We start from the raw sequence: 18808 nt of genomic DNA, 5'->3' as shown, positions 1-18808 counted from the left end.
TTGGAGTCACCTGTGACTTCTTTCTTTTTCTTAGTCTACTTGCAACCGTTCAGTGAAGCCTGTTGGCGCTGCCTTAAATTATATCCAGAACCTGGTCACGTCCCACCTCCACCCCACCGCCTTGCTAGTTTGAGGAAGCACCGTCTCTCACTTGGATTGTTACAGTGAGCTCCATGGGCTCCCTGTGTCTACCCTCGCCTCTTCCGGTTTCTTCTCCTGATGGCAGCCAGAGGGATCTTTTAAACAATACAGGTCACAACACGTTTCTCCACTGTTTAAAAATTTCTAGGGACTTCCCTGGTGGCGCAGTGGTTAAGACTCCGCACTCCCAATGCAGGGGACACGGGTTCAGTCCTTGGCCAGGGAGCTAGATCCCACATGCATGCCACAACTAAGAGTTTGCATGCCACAACTAAGGAGCCCACGTGCCGCAACTGAAGGAGTCGGTCTGCTGCAACTAAGACCCGGTGCAACCAAATAAATACTGTTTTAAAAATTTCTAATGCTTTTCCATATCACTTAGAATAAGACCTAAATTCCTTATTATGATCTGGTACGTCCCCCCTCCCCCGCCGTGAGATTTTCTGCCACACTCTCTCTCACTCCCTCCGTTCTCCTCCTTGAAGGGGAGTACGTCCCACCCTCAGAGCCATTATGCGTGCTGTTGCGTGCATTATGCATTCCTTCTGACAAGAATCCTTTCCCTGGGCAGCCAACAAGGCTGGCTCCCTCACTGCTTCATATTTCTGCCCAAGTGTGTCCCTCTCAAAGAAGCTTTCCGATACCTCTCCCCAGAAAGGCTCTATAATCACCCTTCCACCTCAGTCCCACAACTCCCTTTTCCTGACTGAATTTTCTTCATAGCCCTTTCCACTCTGATGCTCATTTGATTATTTGTTTACTGGCTGCATCCCTCCTAAGTCCACGAGAGGAGGGTTTATCTGTCTTCCCTGCTGGGATGCAGTGCCTACAACAGTGCTTGGCACACGTACAACTCAGTAAGTATTGAGTGCGTAGTGAAAGGAACTTATTATCTCAGGTAACCTAGTGAGGAAATCTTCATTTAGAACATAGGTATTATCACCCCAAAGTTCATAGCAACACTATTCACAATAGCCAAGACATGGAAGCAACCTAGATGTCCGTCGACAGATGAATGGGTAAAGGAGATGTGGTACATATATACAATGGAATAGTACTCAGCCATAAAAAAGAATGAAATAATGCCATTTACAGCAACATGGATGGACCGAGAGATTATCGTACTAAGTGAAGTAAGTCAGAAAGAGAAAGACAAGTATCATATTATGATATCATTTATATGTGGAATCTAAAAAAATGATACAAATCAACTTATTTACAAACCAGAAACAGACTCACAGACTTAGAAAACAAAGTTATGCTTACCAAGGGGGGAGGGGGGGGTGGATAAATTAGGAGTTGGGGGTTAACATATACACACTACTATATATAAAATAGATAATCAACAAGGACCTACTGTATGGCACAGGGAACTCTATTCAGTACTCTGTAATAACCTAAATGGGCAGAGAATCTGAAAAAGAGTAGATATATGCATATACATATAAACTGAATCTCTTTGCTGTACACCTGAAACTAACACAACATTGTAAATCAGCTATACTCCACTATAAAGTAAAAATTTAAAAAAGAACATAGGTATTCTGACTTCTCATAGGCATATTGTATTTTTTAAATAGGTAATACATGCATGTGGTTCAAAGTTCAAATGGCATGCAATGAAACGTCTCTCATACCCTGTCCCCTAGCCACCTTGTAACCAGGGTTATGTTCATGTGTATATTTCCAGAGACAGGCTATGGTTTTACACATAAAATCACAGATATATTCCTCCCTCCTTTAAAAAAAAAGGTAAGTTTTAGCATCTGTACTGTTTTGTACCTTATTTCTGTTTTGTTTTATGAAATATATTTTGGAGATTATTCTTTATCAGTATGTAAAGAGCTCTTTATTTTGTGAATAGCTGCACAATATCCCATTGTATGACTGTAAGATAGTTCCTTCTTTGATGAACATTGAAGTTGTTTCCAGTCTTTAGCTGTTACAGGCTATGCTGCAGTAAAGAACCTTGTACATATATCACTTTGACCTGTTGCTAGTATATCTGAGGAATAAATTCCTGTGAGTGGAACTGCTGCGTCAAAGGAATGTGCATTTGTACTTTTGATAGGCACAGATTATCTTACATAGGTTGTACCAATTTATACTTCTGGCACAGTGTGCTATTATTTGATCTTTGCCAGTTTGATAAATGAAAAGTGATATAAACATCATTTCATATATTTAGGAGCCATTTATATTTTCTGTGAGTTGTCAATATCCTGTGCACATTTTTCTACTAGGATTTTGGTCTTTCTTTTTTTTTTTTTTTTTTTACTTGTAGGAGCTCTCCTTTATGTAAATTAGCCCTTAATTTGTGATCTGAGTTGCAGACATTTGGTTCCATTTGTCATTTGTTTTCTGATTTTGCTTGTGGTGGTTTTTCCTAGGTAGAAATTTTATTTTTTAGAGGAAAACGTATTAGTCTTTTCCCTTTTGGCTATGGGTTTAGGGTCATACTTATTAGCCCTTCTAATTTTATTTTTTAAAATCCTCATGGTTTCTTCTTGTACTTCTGAAGTTTCATTAGTTACATTTGACATCTCTTTGATACTGCTGAGATTTATTCTGGAATAAGATGTGAGATGGAGTTTAACCCCCCCTTATTATTATTTTTTTTTTACAACAATCTTAGCATTTTTTTACTTCTTATGTCTTACGTGGAAAATAATCTGTCAGCAGTTTTCTGCTGAACTCTGAGTAGATCATGATGTCCTGTGTATTTTTTCATTATAAGTTGTAGTTATCTTTTTTTTTTTTTTTTTTGCGGCACTGCGTGACTTGCAGGATCTTAGTTCCCCAACCAGGGATTGAACCTGGGCCACGGCAGTGAAAGCACCAAGTCCTAAGCACTGGACCACCAGGGAATTCCCAAGTTATAGTTATCTTTATCTTACCAATGTTGACTTAAAAATAATGATTGAAGTGTAGTCTATCGGTGAGCATTGTTTTGAGATAAATTTTGTAGGATTTTCAGTTGGTATATAAAGATTAAGATTAGTTGGACATATATACACTACCAAATGTAAAATAGATAGCTAGTGGGAAGCAGCCGCATAGCACAGGGAGATCAGCTCTGTGCTTTGTGTCCACCTAGAGGGTGGGAGGGAGACGCAAGAGGGAGGGGTTATGGGGACATATGTATACGTATAGCTGATTCACTTTCTTATACAGCAGAAACTAACACACCATTGTAAAGCAGTTATACTCCAATAAAGATGTTAAAAAAAAAGATTAGTAATAATAGGTATAATGATAGCTAATTAATATTATGTACTACACTAAAGGAACATGTTTAGTAAATGGTATAAAACTAAAGAAATTAGAGATTTTACCCTCTCATTTGAGTGAATCGTGTTTGAGGTCTCTTCGCTCCCTTGATTAATGCATGGCTGTGCCACGTTAATAAACAGGGTTTACCGGGGCTTGATTCTCACGCCTAGTAAAAGCTCCCCTTATGGGTGATCATCTCGCAGACGGAAGGCTCTGCAGGTCCTGGCTGTAAGTGATGGAGGATGCTTTGGGATCACCTGCCTAGACTCAGTGGTGGTCCTTCACTACTTTTGCTCTTTTCTTCCTGTTTCTGTGCCACCTTGCCTGGCCTTACCTATTGTTGCATCTCTGCTTGAAGTTGCCATTTTCACCATGTGGTTAACTTTTTCAAGGTTTGTAGTGGCTCACTTTACTAAAGTATCAAAAATCCAAGCTGAGCCTAGTAAGAAAGTTAGCCTACCAATGGCCTCTTCAAAATCTTTCTGACAGTTCTCGTAATGAGATACTTAACTGGCCAAGCTGACACCTTGTTGCCCCTGTACACTTGTTTTGTCTGTCTGTCTGTCTTGATCTTTTCTCAAGTGCCATCCCACACCTTTTTGCTCAACTATACCATTGCCTAAATATTTGACGTGTCACATTTTCAAAAGCAGAAGGGTTCCTCTTCTCTCTTCCCTTCTCTCTTCCCTTCTCTCTTCCCTTCTCTCTTCCCTTCTCTCTTCCATTCTATGCTTCCCTTCTCTCTTCCCTTCTCTCTTCCCTTCTCTCTTCCCTTCTCTGCTTCCCTTCTCTCTTCCCTTCTCTGCTTCCCTTATCTCTTCCCTTCTCGCTTCCCTTCTCGCTTCCCTTCTCTCTTCCCTTCTCTCTTCCCTTCTCGCTTCCCTTCTCTGCTTCCCTTCTCTCTTCCCTTCTCTGCTTCCCTTCTCTCTTCCCTTCTCTCTTCCCTTCTCTCTTCCCTTCTCTCTTCCCTTCTCTCTTCCCTTCTCTCTTCCCTTCTCTGCTTCCCTTCTCTGCTTCCCTTCTCTCTTCCCTTCTCTGCTTCCCTTCTCTGCTTCCCTTCTCTCTTCCCTCTCTCTTCCCTTCTCTCTTCCCTTCTCTGCTTCCCTTCTCTCTTCCCTTCTCTGCTTCCCTTCTCTGCTTCCCTTCTCTGCTTCCCTTCTCTCTTCCCTTCTCTCTTCCCTTCTCTCTTCCCTTCTCTGCTTCCCTTCTCTCTTCCCTTCTCTCTTCCCTTCTCTGCTTCCCTTCTCTCTTCCCTTCTCTCTTCCCTTCTCGCTTCCCTTCTCGCTTCCCTTCTCGCTTCCCTTCTCGCTTCCCTTCTCGCTTCCCTTCTCGCTTCCCTTCTCGCTTCCCTTCTCGCTTCCCTTCTCTGCTTCCCTTCTCTCTTCCCTTCTCTGCTTCCCTTCTCTCTTCCCTTCTCTCTTCCCTTCTCTCTTCCCTTCTCTCTTCCCTTCTCTCTTCCCTTCTCTCTTCCCTTCTCTGCTTCCCTTCTCTCTCCCCTTCTCTCTCCCCTTCTCTGCTTCCCTTCTCGCTTCCCTTCTCGCTTCCCTTCTCGCTTCCCTTCTCGCTTCCCTTCTCTGCTTCCCTTCTCGCTTCCCTTCTCGCTTCCCTTCTCGCTTCCCTTCTCTCTTCCCTTCTCGCTTCCCTTCTCTCTTCCCTTCTCGCTTCCCTTCTCTCTTCCCTTCTCTCTTCCCTTCTCGCTTCCCTTGCAGCAGAGGTTCTCTTACACGTGGCCCTCAACTAGCAGCATCAGCATCTCCTGAGAGCTTGTGGAAATGCAGATCTCTGCCCTCCGCCTTGACCAGCTGAGTCAGAAACTCTAGGGGTGGGGCCCAGCATGCTGTTTAACTAGCAGGCGATTCTGATGTGCTAAAGTTTTGTTTTTTGTGTTTTTTAAAAATAATTAATTAATTAATTTGGCTGCATCGGGTCTTAGTTGCAGCACGCGGAAACTTCGTTGTGGCGCGCGGCTCCTCTCTAGTTGAGGTGCGCAGGCTCAGTAGTTGTGGTGCGTGGGCTTAGTTGCCCCAGGGCATGTGGGATCTTAGTTCCCCGACCTGGGATCGAACCCGCATCCCCTGCATTGGAAGGTAGATTCTTAACCACTGGACCGCCAGGGAAGTCCCTGATGCACTAAAGTTTGAGAACCACTGCCTTTTGGGATCTAATTCAGGGCTCTCCTCATAGCTTTAACACTCAGTTAAAGCTTATTGGCCATTTAATTTGTGGATTATATTAATAGCCATTGATTAATTTCTTTATCATCACGGTTATCATTTATTGAACACCTACTCGGTGCTGGGCACTAAACTAGGTGCTTTCACATACATTGTCTCATCTTCACAAACACTTTGCAAAATAGGGAGTGGTGTTTCCCACTTGATATATAGATGAGAAAGGGGAGGCTCTGAGGAATGAAGTCACTTGCCAAGGCGGCTGGCTACACAGCTGGTAAGTGGCAGCGTGAGATTTCAGTGGGTCTGTCAGACTCCTAAGCCTGTGTCCTTTCTGGCACATCACACTGCCTTTCATATAAAACCTTGTTCCCAGAGAGTACATGTGAGTCTGTGGCTGTCATGTGGTCATATAACAAATGGTTGTAATGCCCGTGTTTCTGGACTTCTCCCCTCACATTCTTAACCCCATCTACTAAGCAACAACCTTCTAGCTTTTTTTTTTTTTTAATAGAAACACAGACTGTTTTATTTCCTTTTCTTAATATTCATTTACTTAACAGTGTATCAGAGAACTGGGGGGTAAAAGAGACTTTGAGATCATAGCCCAGCCTCTGTATTTTCACACATCTAGTCATTGCATTATACGTGCTACTCAGTATTTTTGTCTCAGAAATCAACTTGTATTTTCGCTGAGGTGTAAATTGGTATACGACACAACTCTGGCCTGTGCACCTGTATTATTTTTGCAACTTAAAAAAATATGTTACATTGAATTTAGAAAAATTTTAATTGGTTGGGAAAAGTAATTTTGCTGGCTTTGCTTTAGTCCATCTGTGTTACGAAAGTGAAGTGAACACGTGTTAGCAGATTGAGCGCCGCTTTGACCCAGGGGACAGCTGCCGTCTCTGGTGAGGGGAGAGGCCTTGTTATTTAGGCTCTGTTTGCTCCTCTCACCTCTTTGACCTTCGCTCCCTCACTTCCAAACCCCCACCCCTCCAAACACATTTTTGGACAGGCAATTAAATAGAAAAATACATTTATTTTTACAAGGAATTAAGTGCTTATTTCCAAGCTTACTCACTGTACTTCTTGGTTTGAATGCATGTATCAAATGTGAATTGATATTATTTACTTAATAATGATAATAGCTAATACTTAGGTAGCTTGTTGAGTGAGCACTATTCCAGTCGCTTTACATATTTTAACTCCCTAATCCTCAAACATTGTATATAGTAGGAACTATTGTATTATCCCCATTTCCCCATTTTGTGGAAACAGTAGTGTGGAAAGCTAAATAACTTGTCCAAGCTCACAGCGCTAGGAATGGCAGAACCCAAATCAAACTCAGGCATCCTATCTCCACAGTCTGCACTCCTAATCACTCCTCAAAGTGTAGTATAGGTTTTCAGCCAGAGCTTTCTCTGTAAAATGTCACTTTACATTTTTGAAATGGTACCCTATTCAGTGTTTTTGTTTTCCTGCGTTAGGACCTTTGTGGAGGATGGGATTGATATGTGAGCTTCCACAGAGAAATAATTTAGGCCCTTCAAAAATGTCAAATAATTGAGGTGTTTGCTAGGGACACAGGCAGAAGACCTGTGATGAAGGCAGGTGGCCTTCTGGAATGGGACACACCAGGCTTGAAAACAGTCTCACAGTGCCTTTCTCAGCCTCGTCCTGCACCAGGACAGGCCCTGGCTGGCTCTCTGTGCTTTGCCATGCTCTCCCTCCTTTGGGGTCTTGAGTGTGCCGTGGTTTCTCGCCGCCCGACGAGCATGTATGTGCTTGAGGTCTGAGAAGTTTGTGAGAACAGCACAAGTACTCAGACTTGCTGTGGACAACAAGAAAATTTGGGGATGTTGTGTTATTGTGTGTCTCTTCTAATTTAAAGACAAATCTAGCAGCAGTACTCTACATGGAGGAGAGATGAGATCTTTCCATACCACCCTGAAGACTGCATTTTAGTTTATGGCCACTTATAAACTTATAAATGCTGCTTATGGGACCTGCTGGTATTTGGAGCCTCAGCCTTTGTCATAACCATGTGTACCACCAAGCTGAGCTCCTGGCCTGCATTTCTTAGCTTTCAGTGTCTATGCAGCCTAGCTTAAAATCACTGCCTATTTCTGCCATCCTTCTTGTATTTGCATATAAAATTTGGGTACATCCCTGCTGGCCAGAATTTTATTAGTGGGCATTTGGCTTGGCTGCAGAGGGAAGATTTTCTGGAAGACAGTCAGGGGCTTTGGAAAGAGCTGTGGGAGTGGGTATCGGCCTTAGTTGTTCAGGACACAGCAGCTCCAGAGCTTTGACTTATCAAGAGGCGAGCAGCTCCCTTTCTCCCTCCTCCCTTCTCAGCCTGGAGGAGGCTCGCAGCAGTTGGAACTTGGTGCCAACTAAATGAGTGTCATTTGGTGTATGCTAAGCTTAATGAGTTTTGCGAAGTCTTGTGTATTTCTTCACTCTGTGTTATAAATAATATAATTTCAAGTTCTGACAGCTAGTTGTTACGTCTGATGTAGAAGCAAGAAGACCACAGGTGAAAGGAAAGGAGACGGAAATGAGGGCTTTGGGTTAGGCTACTCTAGTGCCTTTCCTGAGTTTACTGGGTATAGAGCTCCAGTTCAGCTGCGGTATGAATTGATTTTGTGATTTTAGACAATTTGCTTCCTCGGTCTTAAGTTGTAACATCTTGAGAGCAAATGTGACTTTTTAAAGCTCCGCTCCAGCTCTGTTTGTCTGTCTTCTGATTCCGTGAATGTGAGACTTAGGTTACCTATGTTCTCAGAAGACCATTGTCTATAGAGATATGTTACAGAATTATTCATGCTGGGAAATGAGTTGCTTCTTCAGTCCACTTCTTTGTGAATAGCTTCATATTTAACTTTTTAAGCTAGTAGTTGCAATTTTTTAATTATGTATGTTTTATTATGTGAGATGATGAATGATAAGTGCTTAGAGTGAAGCAAATGTGCGATTGTCGCCAAGTGCTGCCTTTGGATTATGGTTGATTTCAGGCTTCAGTTTGAAACTGCTTATTCAGCTGGTTGGCCTGCTAACCTACCTTTAAAATGCAGTACTGTCCCCATGGAGACTACAAATACAATACTGTCCCTCTTGAGCCTAATATTTTTATTTCAGGCCTCCAGATTTTAAATGTTAAAATATTGCCGAATACCAAAGGAGAAATTCTACTGTGTAACCCTTTTAGCTATTTCTTCTGGATTGAGGATAATTTAGGGCCTAGAATCTCTAGAAAAGCATGGGATTGATGATAAATTCGCAGTTCAGTTCTTGTGAGAAAGATGGGGATTCAATTTTAGACCTACATTAGAGGCAAAATTGGGAAGTAAACTTGGAACAGATTGAATTTCCCAAAGAGGACTCTGGGAAAAGTTATCTGTATTTGCCACTGTAGCAAATTAGGAGCACGCAGTGAATGCTTCTCACACTGTAGCACTATTTGAGGAGTGAAACAATAGAACCAGCCGCGGCCTCCTTATCTGTCCCCTGAATGGTTGGCTTCTTTAAAGAATTTTCCTGTCCTGTCTCATCTCATTGAGTGACATCACTGGTGCCACAGAAACATTAATAACAGACACCAGCGGTCGTAATTGGTGTGAAACTTATGATTTGGCCAGTTCAGAATATATCATCACCTCTTGGTGATATATCATCCCTGCTCATACATTTACTTCGTGTAACCGTAGGCTTCCTGTTATGGTGAATTTTACTGTTTGTTCACAAGGCATATATTTTCCTGTGAGTCTCTGCTAGGCCATGACATGCTTTTAAACTACCAGAATAATTTTCAAATAGTTTCAGTTGGTTTTTTGGCCTGTGTTTTCTTCTTTTTCTATTTAAAAAATTACACAAGTAATACATAATTATTGAGGAAAAGCTAGAAATAAAGATAGGCAAAAAATTGTCATCTAAGTACTACCCCCCCCTTTAATAACCACTTTTAATACTTTACTGAATATCTTTTCAAATTGTTCTCTTTGCAAACATATACATCTCAAACAGAATGAAACTTTTTTAATTACGGAAAATTTACAACTTACACAGAAGTAGAGAGAATGTCTCCCGGCTCTGCCAGTTGTCTACATATGGCTAGTCTCATTTCATCTATTATCTCACCCTTACTGCGTTATATTAAAGCAAACCCCAAACATCATCTGTTTTCTTCTGTACTTTTTCTACAATACATAGACTGGAGAAATAAAACCATATTTTCACATGTAAAAAATTTACATTTGATCAAAGTCTGTTCTTTGACAGATTCATAAATATTTTTTACAGTTGGTTTCTTGATACATAAAGATCTTTTAATTATTTATTTTTTAATTTGAAATATAGATTCATGGGAACTGGCAAAAAATGTGCAAGGAGGTCCCATGTACCCTTCACCTAGTTTCCCCCAAATGGTAATGTTTTGCATAACTATAGTATAATATCAAAACCAGGAAATTGGCATTGGTGAAGTCTGCAGAGCGCATTTGGATTTCAGTAGGTTCGTGTGTGTGTGTGTGTGTGTGTGTGTGTGTGTGTGTGTGTGTGTGTATATTCCATGTGGTGTTATCCCACGTGTAGATTCATGTAACCACTACCACAGATAAGTGTTGTTTCATAATCAGTTTATTCAAATTAATTTTGTAATTGGTTTATTTAAATTTGTTTCCAAACAAGGACCACACATTGCGATTAGTGTCCATGCCTCTTAAATCTCTTTTTAATAAAAAATTTGGTTGTAATTTCACTTACAGAAAATGACAGTAATAGTACAAAGAACCCTCAGATGGACTAATTATTTAAAATTTGCCTATTTGTTTTATCATTTGTGTTTCCCCTCCCCCCTTCTTCTCCATTCCTCCTCCCTTCCCTCCATGTGTATGTATGTACATATATAATATAAATCATTTGAGAGTAATTTGTAGACATCATGTCCATTTATTCGTATAAACCTCAGTTTCTGTTTCCCAAGAACAAGATTTTCTCTTACATAACCCCAGTACTGTACATTTATCAGAATCTAAATATAACTGATCTAATCTGCAGTTCACGTTAACGTTTCACTAGTTACCCCCATGCTGTCCTTTAAGAGCCATTTTCCCCTGGTTTGGGAAACAGTCCAGGTTCACAGACTACAGGTAGTTGCAGGCTCTTTAGTCTCATTCAGTGTTCCGTAGCTGCTTCTTTGTTTTCACGACCTTGACGTCTTGAAGAGTTCAGACCAGTTATTTTGTAGAATCTCTCAGTTTAGATTTGTCTGATATTTTTGTGATTAGGTTCACAGTCTGCAGTTGCGGGGTGGGGGGCACCACAGAACCACTGTCGTGTCTTTCTTGGAGCAGCAGGTCAGGAGACACAGGACGCTGCTTTGTTCTGGTCACAGTGGTGATGTGAACATTGACTAAGGTTGTGTTTGCTAAATTAATCCATGGTCAAGTTCCACTTTTCTCTTTGTAATTGATATGTAATTTGTGAAAGGATACTTTGGGACTACATAAATACCCTTTTTCTCATCAGACCTTTATCCACTAGTTTTAGCATCCATTGATGATTTTTGGCTGAATTGGTTATTACAGTATTACTGTGATGGTTATAAAATGGTGATTTTCAAACTCCATTATTTTTTCCTTCTGCATTTATTAGGTGTTAGTCTACTGTAGGGGAAAGCTTTTTTTTTCTCCCCATTTATTGATATTAGTGTGAACTCAGATTCTTATTTTATTCCATGAAAATTCTGTAGTATTGTTTTTATGTGTAAATTATCCTATCATTGACCAATGATAGTCCCTCTGCTTTGCCCCCTGAGTCTTTTTTTTGGGCCACACTGTGCAGCATGTGGGATCTTCCCCGACCAGGGATCGAACTCGCACCCTCTGCAGTAGAAGCGCAGAGCCTTAACCACTGCACCGCCAGGGAAGTCCAGCCCTTGAATCTTTTGGACACAACTTCAGTAGTCTTTGATAGCTTTCTTGCTCAGCGGTACAGAAAGATGTTCCAGATTCATCTTGTGCACTTCCTGCCCCATACCTGGTATCAAGTATATAGGAGCCTTTGTTGAGTTTAAGTGACAAATAGCATTTGTGACACAGTCTGGGCACTAGGATTTCCTATTGCCATTTGGTCATTGCTTCTATACATTTAATACGTCTTATGTGGAAAATCTGAATTCCTAATGACATTCACATAATTAATTTTTTGTTTTATTCTACAAGACATTGAGAATGACAATATACTGGGACTTACCTGATGGTGCAGTGGTTAAGACTCTGTGCTCCCAGTGCAGCGGGCACGGGTTCGATCCCTGGGCAGGGAACTGAGATCCCGCATGCCGCATGGCACGGCCAAAAAAAAAAAAAGTAACAATGTACTATTATTGCTAACAATATGATTACAGTATGAATACAATTTTCAGATTTCTTTATAATTCTTTTAATCTTTTGAATCCTATTTTTTTATTGTTGCATTTTTCACTTAATGATATACCATATAACATCCTTCTTTGCTGGTAAGTAACTGTCTTCATTTTAAATGGCTGCATGATATATTTACCCATTTCATTTTTCAAACACATAAGATGTTCATAATGTTTTGTTAGAAACAAAGCTGAGTTGACTGTCTTTGTGTGTTTGATCATTAAAATTATTTTTTAATTTAAGGATAGCATCCAAACAGAAATGTGTATAAATGTAAAGTTCTATTAGTTTTTCACAAAGTAGAACCAACCCCAGATTAAGAAACAGCATTCCTAGCCACCTGGCGCCTCCCTGTGGCCCCTTCCCTCACTCCTGAAGGGGCAGCCACCGTCCGCACTTCCGGCATCACATGAGTTTTCCTGATTTTGAACTTTATATAAATAGAACTATTTAGTATCTGCTGTGCTTCTTTTATATCTGGCTTCTTTCACTCAAGACTATTTTCTGAGGTGTGTCCGTGTTTTTTCTCAGTGCGTGTCTTCCATGGGCAGTAGTCCGCGTACAGTCTGCTGTTCACCTAGCCTGCTGCGGATGGGCATTTGTGTCGGGCCAGCTCGGGGCTGTTGCAGACAGATTACACACTTGGAAAATGTTTTCTAAGGACAGAGTCCTAGGAGTTGAATTTGTGTTTAAAGGAAAGGAGGCTTTTGCTCCGTGTTGCGAAATTGCTCTGCATGAAGGCTGGCCAGTTTACACTCCCGTCAGAGTTAGGCGAGGCCTGCCCCTCCACGTTCGTGTCTGTGCTAGTCTTACTGGTCCACATTTTGAAACTGGCTGCTATTGCGTTACTAGTGCTGTACCAGTGCACGGTACATTTCAAGTACCTAAAAAGGCGTTTTTAATCTGGTAGGGGAAAAAACATCAGAAATGTCTGAGTGGCTGTCATTGAGGTAGCCTATAAGACAGTTATGTCCCCCCAAAATTTGACTTAGTTGAGGAGATAAGACATATGACAAAATGACAAACGGCAGAAGTGCCAAGTGAATGGTAGTTCCAGTGATACTATAAAACTTTAGATGAAGGAGAGAGAGAGCAAAGCTTTTCTTCATAGTAGTATTTAGAAATCGGTCGGCTCTCTGTAACTGTCATTGAATTGAGTCTGCTTTCTTCACCTGAGGCTTGGCTGGATCAGAGAATAACTATTTGAAGTACAGAGGCCAAATCCAGTGTTTTGGCCGTCGATTTTAGTGGCTGATCTCCTTTCATTGTAAGATAAGTTTAATGTGCTCTCTGGCTCTCTTGCTTCCTATTTGAAAACCCAGCAATGTACTGGCTCCAAAGTACTGTCATTTGGTGTAAAATTACTGGTACACGTCAGTGCCATTTTTTGAAATTTCATATGTTACAGATTCAGTAGTTCATTGTTCCACCTGAAGTTGGGTGATTGAAAAGGTAGCAGCGTGATGTGATTGAAAGCACAGTTCTAAGGTCTGTGCAGCCTTGGGCAGATCACCACCCCTCCCTGGGCCTCAGTTTCAATGCAGGATAAGGAAGTGAGCGTCAGAAAGTTGCAGGGCCTCCCCACAACTGGAGACTCAGGGCACGTCTCGCTTCGAACGGGCTCCCCTCTGCAGGGCACTGCTTGTGCTGCTCAGCACCGTGAAGGGGAAAGCGGAAGAGTCACCTGTGTGCCGGGCCAGACGTAACAAGCTCACGGGCATGTAGATGCCGGGAAGGCGGTGGGGCAGCAGCTAGGCAGCAGACAGGAACTGCTCACTGCCGTGGAGTGGTCTTTACCAGTGTTGTTACAGCACTTGTAGAAGGTCACAGAATTTCTCCCCGCTCCCACCCCTTCTAGGGGAAACTTTAAAAATACCTGTTTTCTAAGAATTTGAAATGAGTATCTTTTGCAGAAATGAAAGCCTCTTGCCTTTTCTTCCACTTGAGATGTTGGTGTTCCCTTGGGAATAGGAATGCATATGTCTGCATATTTAACAGAAGGGTTTAATAAAAATAGGTCATTTGAATATGTCAGCATTTTAATGGGGTGAGATCTGGTGTTAGAAATGTGTGCAAATTGATTTTATCTAATGTTTATTCATAGTTTTTCTTTAATGAAGAAATCAGTATTTCATTAGCCTAAACGAAGCACCAGGACAACCATTTGTAGCGTTTCGCATTGTGATAAGAGACTTGACCTGAACGTGGAGTGCAGCATAAGGGAACGAAGAGATGGCGAAGATGTTGCAGTTTAGTAGCTTATCAAGTTCATTTTTGAAAAATCACTCTGGGGGAAGAGGAGTCGAGTTTACATAGCTAACAGTTTTTAAGTGACAGACTGCCTTGGGAGAAAATGGCATATGTGATAACAACGGAAGTGTATTATTTCAGCAGACACTTGACTGACAGTGCTGGGCCAGGGGAGACGAAGACGCTTCACATAGTCTCAGCCCTGCTTCCTCTGGGCGGCTGCTCCCACCCCGCCCAAAGCAGAGTTCCAAAGGAGGAGCCTTCTCTGGCTCCTGTGAGAAGTATTTCTTTGGTGAACAGTATGCAGTTCCACAGATCGTTGCTGTGAAGATTTCACTGAACACATTTTATGCATTTTGTGACTATGCATCTCTTCCCATTTTGGAATGACCTAAAGGTGGCGCCCCCTCGCATTTTACATCTTGTTATTTGCCTGTATTCTGATGGTGGATGGCATTGTTCTTCCCTTCTCTCTCCTTCCATGGAGTTCCCTGCCCCACTTCTCATGGCCTCGCTGCTGCTGTCGTGCACAGGAGAGGAGCTCTGGAATGTGAGCGCTGGGCGCTCATTCCGGGGTCAGGACTGGCAGAAGCCTGCTGCAGACGACGTGACAGTTGTTTTCAGTAAAGGGAGTGGGTCTGGTGTGCCAGTGCAAGTGTGGGCGTGTGCTAGCATGTCTGACAATGAAGGAGGAATGGAGACTAAGGAAGGGAAGGTACTGTCTTGTTTTGGAAAATTATATTGGAAGGAAAACATGCTCTAAACTTGGCTTCTGCTGTTTTTCTCCAGGAAATTTAGGGCAGAAAGAAATATCCCTGTTTTTCCTTATTTAGATTTCTTTGAAAGTGTTAACGAATGACGAGAATTTTCAAAGCCTCTCTGATAAGCAGCAAGTCCTTATGTATTCAAAAAGAGAAATATGAGTTTTCACTAACTTTTCTAAAGTGCCTTTTAAGTGTCAGGTATTATGCTTGGGATTATCTCCATTTTAAGAAAACAGCCCTGCAAGGCAAATGCGTTGAGAAGGTGGGTCTGGAATCTGGGCCAAACTGAGCAAGGCTGGAATATTTGATTGCCACTTCAGCAAGCATAGGAGCATGGAGTCACACAGTAATAGGATTTTAGAGTAAGTGCTACCCCTGATGTTATCTTGTCAACTTCCTGTCATAGCAACGTGATGCAGTAGAAGGAGCACGGGGGCTGGAATTTAGAAGGCCTCAACGCCACCATTTGCTGTGGCTTGACAGCTGATTCTGTTTCTCTGTTTATAAAATGGGAGTGGCCGTAGTTCTTCTGTGCACGGGTTCGTAATGACGGTCAGAAGGATGATGCTTGAGGGGGCACCCTCTTGAGGGTGCGCTGTAAACCGTCAAGTGGCTTCCCGGTGTTCGCTGATGGAGGTTGTTTGCTTTCACAGATGGGCGCCCAAGAATGCATTGGTTGTTAGTTAGGCTTTTGGTCAGCAGAAAGATGATATATTTGCTTTTATATATATGTCTGGCTCTGAGTTTCTTCTGGTTCCCATCACTTTACTTTTCTTTCCCATTTTCGGAATTGTTTCATTTCTACGGCAGATACTTAACAACGTCTTCTGTGTGCCAGCCGCTTTATTAGGCATTGGAGGTAGAGTGGCGAGTAAGACAGACATGCTTCGGCCTTTTTGAAACGCTGGAACGGTACAGTTGAGTGACCTTTTTTTTTTTCCTACTGGGATAAGTTATCCCAAACCTGACTTCCTAATACCCCTGATATCTCTTTTTTTAATGTGTTAGACTCTAAATACCATTAATGCCAATTATGCAGATATTTTGAATGTAACTATTGAACTGAAGAAACTATGCGAAAGATGAGTTGTGGGGCTATTTCACAAGATTAGCCTGGTTTTGTGTCTACTTCAAGGGCAGGTGGCTTGGACTGTGGAATCAGCATCTGTGCAGTACCTTACAACTGACTGTTACCTGAGTGTTAAACTGCTCACCTGGGCAGTGAAGATATTTGAAAATCACTGTTTGGTATTTTTGTCATTAGAGCCCCAGGTTATTTTCCACCGTGCTGAAGAAGATTTGTATTAAATAGTACATTGATTTTTGTTCACAAAGCAAATATAACAGCTCGGAGTGGTCTGAGTCTCATTTCATTCACTCTTGTGACCGGGAGGCGTTTCCCCAGGATGACCAGCTAGGTGTGGTCCAGCCCCAGACTGTGGACAAATCCCTCGCAGACATTAGAAACCCCAAGCCTGACTAGGTTAAAAGTCTCCCCCAGGAAAAACTGTGGAACAGTCTTTATAATGTAGTTTATTTTGGATACCAGGTCTTGAGATAGGACTCCAATTGTTCCTCGTCTTTCTAACTCGGTGATCTTCTGGGGCACTGGGAAGTAATCCCCTGTCCACTTTTGGCTCCTATTTTGGTTGTCTGAGATGTGATCAAAAGGAACGGTAATAGAAAGCACTACAGCAGTTCTCTTTTGATTTTCAAATGGCATAATGGAGACCTTTGATGCCACTGGAGCTGCTCCTGCTATTTTGGGTTAATCCATTCAGGCCGTCAGTGACTGAGCAGCCTCCTGACTTTTTTGTTGTTTTTGAAAGGACTTCCACAATATATGGAGTACAGTTCACATATTACCGCTAATAAATGTGGCACATGGGGATAGGCACTCAGTGGAGGCCCAGTGAAAGCCTGCCTCCCGGGGTGAGATCAGGAGGAAATGACACTGGCGCTGCGGTGAGCAGCATTTGTGTGATGGAGGGGGGAGGGGGAGGGGAGTATTGTAAGTGAAAGGAGAAACGTAAGGGAAGGCAGGAAGGTGCAAAGAGCGCAGGCAGCGTGTGGACACGTGCTGCCCTTGCGGGTAGTGTGCGTGAAGGGGCAGGGGATGGTGAGGCCTGTAAGAGGAAGGCCTGTGGATGCCAGCTAAGGAGTTTAGCCGTTGGCACGGCCGGGCAGAGCCGAGGAGGTTGGGAGTGGGAGAGCGACCCAGGTCTTCATGAGGATTAATCTGGCAAGTGTGGGGGAAGAATGGGAGGTGCGTAGAAATGGGTGGAAGGAGCCTGCTGCTAAGCCCGTAAGCTGCCCCTAGGCTAGGAGGGGGCCTGGAGGAGGACAGGCTGCTAGAAGGGCTCTGAGCTGGCATGGGGGTGCCGGGTGGGGGACCCAGCCGAGGCGACAGGCTTAAAGCTCGGGAGAGGGGCTTAGGAGGGAAGAGAGTGATTTCTGGTGTAGACAGGGTGAGCTTCTTGTCTGGGTGGGCATTTGGCAGCTTTTAGATAGGCCAGTAAAAGGAGTCTCTTCTGGCAAGTTCTGTGAGACGAGTTCTCCCTGAGGTCATTCTCTAAAGGGGAGGGAGAATGTGACATTTAGGGAAAATAAAGCCCACCTTTAGTACCTACATGCCTCCCACATACCATCATCTGGCATACATTTTTCAGAAGAGGTCTTTCTGAGATTATTTTCCATATCACATCAAATGCTTCTGGGCACTCGAGTATCAAGTAGCAGGTTCCCATGACAAGGGCTCGGCCCGGGCCCACCGAGCACCTTCTCTGAGCTCCTGGAATGGCTGTGACGGGGCGCCCGTGGGAGCCCATTCCCTACCGGTTCAGTCCCCCCTCCACGTTCCTGTCGGCTCCCCAGCATTCCCTGGGACCGGGCAGGGATCTGGGGTGAAGGTGTGAGCTGCAGCAGATTGGTTTCTTCTGCAGGCCTTTGTGATAAATGTTCGTAGTTCCATGCTAAACCCCCCCAGCTGACTTCATGTCTTGACAGTATTCGTCATGAAGAGAATTGCAGGGATTTTAAGGATCAAAAGTCCAAGGGAAAAAGAAACATGACATTTTGAAGTTTGTACTTATTGACTGAGGATTTTGGTTAACCAGCTCTGTTTCTGTAGTAGGAATTTTTAAACCATCATTTAAATTTTTTCTGTTGAGAATGAGACACTGACAAATTAATTGTAATCATAACTCCTTATGCAGAAACTAATGAGCATAATGATGAAATTTAATTGAAAAATTGAAAAATTTGGAACAATCGCAATTTCATTTGTTAAACAGATATTGAGCATTTATGACAAACTGGATACTCTGTTGGGGCTGAGTAACCAAATATTCTTACCAGTTCTTAAAATTCTTGTCAATTCTTAAAATTGGTAAGACTTTTACATAAATTGGTTCTGCTATAAATTCACAGTTAAGAATTTAGATAATTGGCAATAATTAGGATGCAAAAGCACTAAAAAAAAACCAAAGTATCTGTAGCCTGTCTATGCAGGATTTACCAGAAAGCTGAAATACAGAAGTAATTTTATGGAATAATACAATGGTAACTGTTTAATAAAGAAGTTCTGCTTTTTTTTTTTTTTTTAGAAGTTCTGCTTTTTAAGGAAGTTTTTGTTGTAATTTTAGTTGTAATTCTAATTGATGATAACAGACATAAAACAATACTGTGATCACATAAGTGATTAAATACTAAATTTTGTGGAACGAACTAAGTACTTGAGAATTGTGATAAAGGAGCCAGCTCAGGAAACGGTAGTTGGGAA

General features: G+C 42.3%; 1 protein-coding gene across 17 annotated transcripts in view; it reads left to right on the top strand.

Annotated features, from left to right (window-relative positions):
* Positions 1-18808, top strand: part of WDR20 (WD repeat domain 20) — a 62903-nt gene that overhangs the window by 16266 nt on the left and 27829 nt on the right. Inside the window, exon 2 of one of the 17 annotated variants that reach the window (XR_014260918.1) lies at positions 35-252. The exons of 15 other annotated variants lie outside the window; for them this stretch is intronic. The gene's annotated coding sequence lies outside the window, so the exon portion shown is untranslated. Of the gene's footprint in view, positions 1-34; positions 253-18808 lie in introns of those variants that run through there. One more of the 17 variants, XM_082451052.1, reaches the window with a different exon arrangement.

Source organism: Balaenoptera physalus, assembly GCF_965194825.1.
Source record: "Balaenoptera physalus genome assembly, chromosome: 2".
NCBI lineage: Eukaryota > Metazoa > Chordata > Mammalia > Artiodactyla > Balaenopteridae > Balaenoptera > Balaenoptera physalus.
Note: the sequence above shows the minus strand (reverse complement) of the source record. Positions and strands in the feature narration are given on the sequence as shown.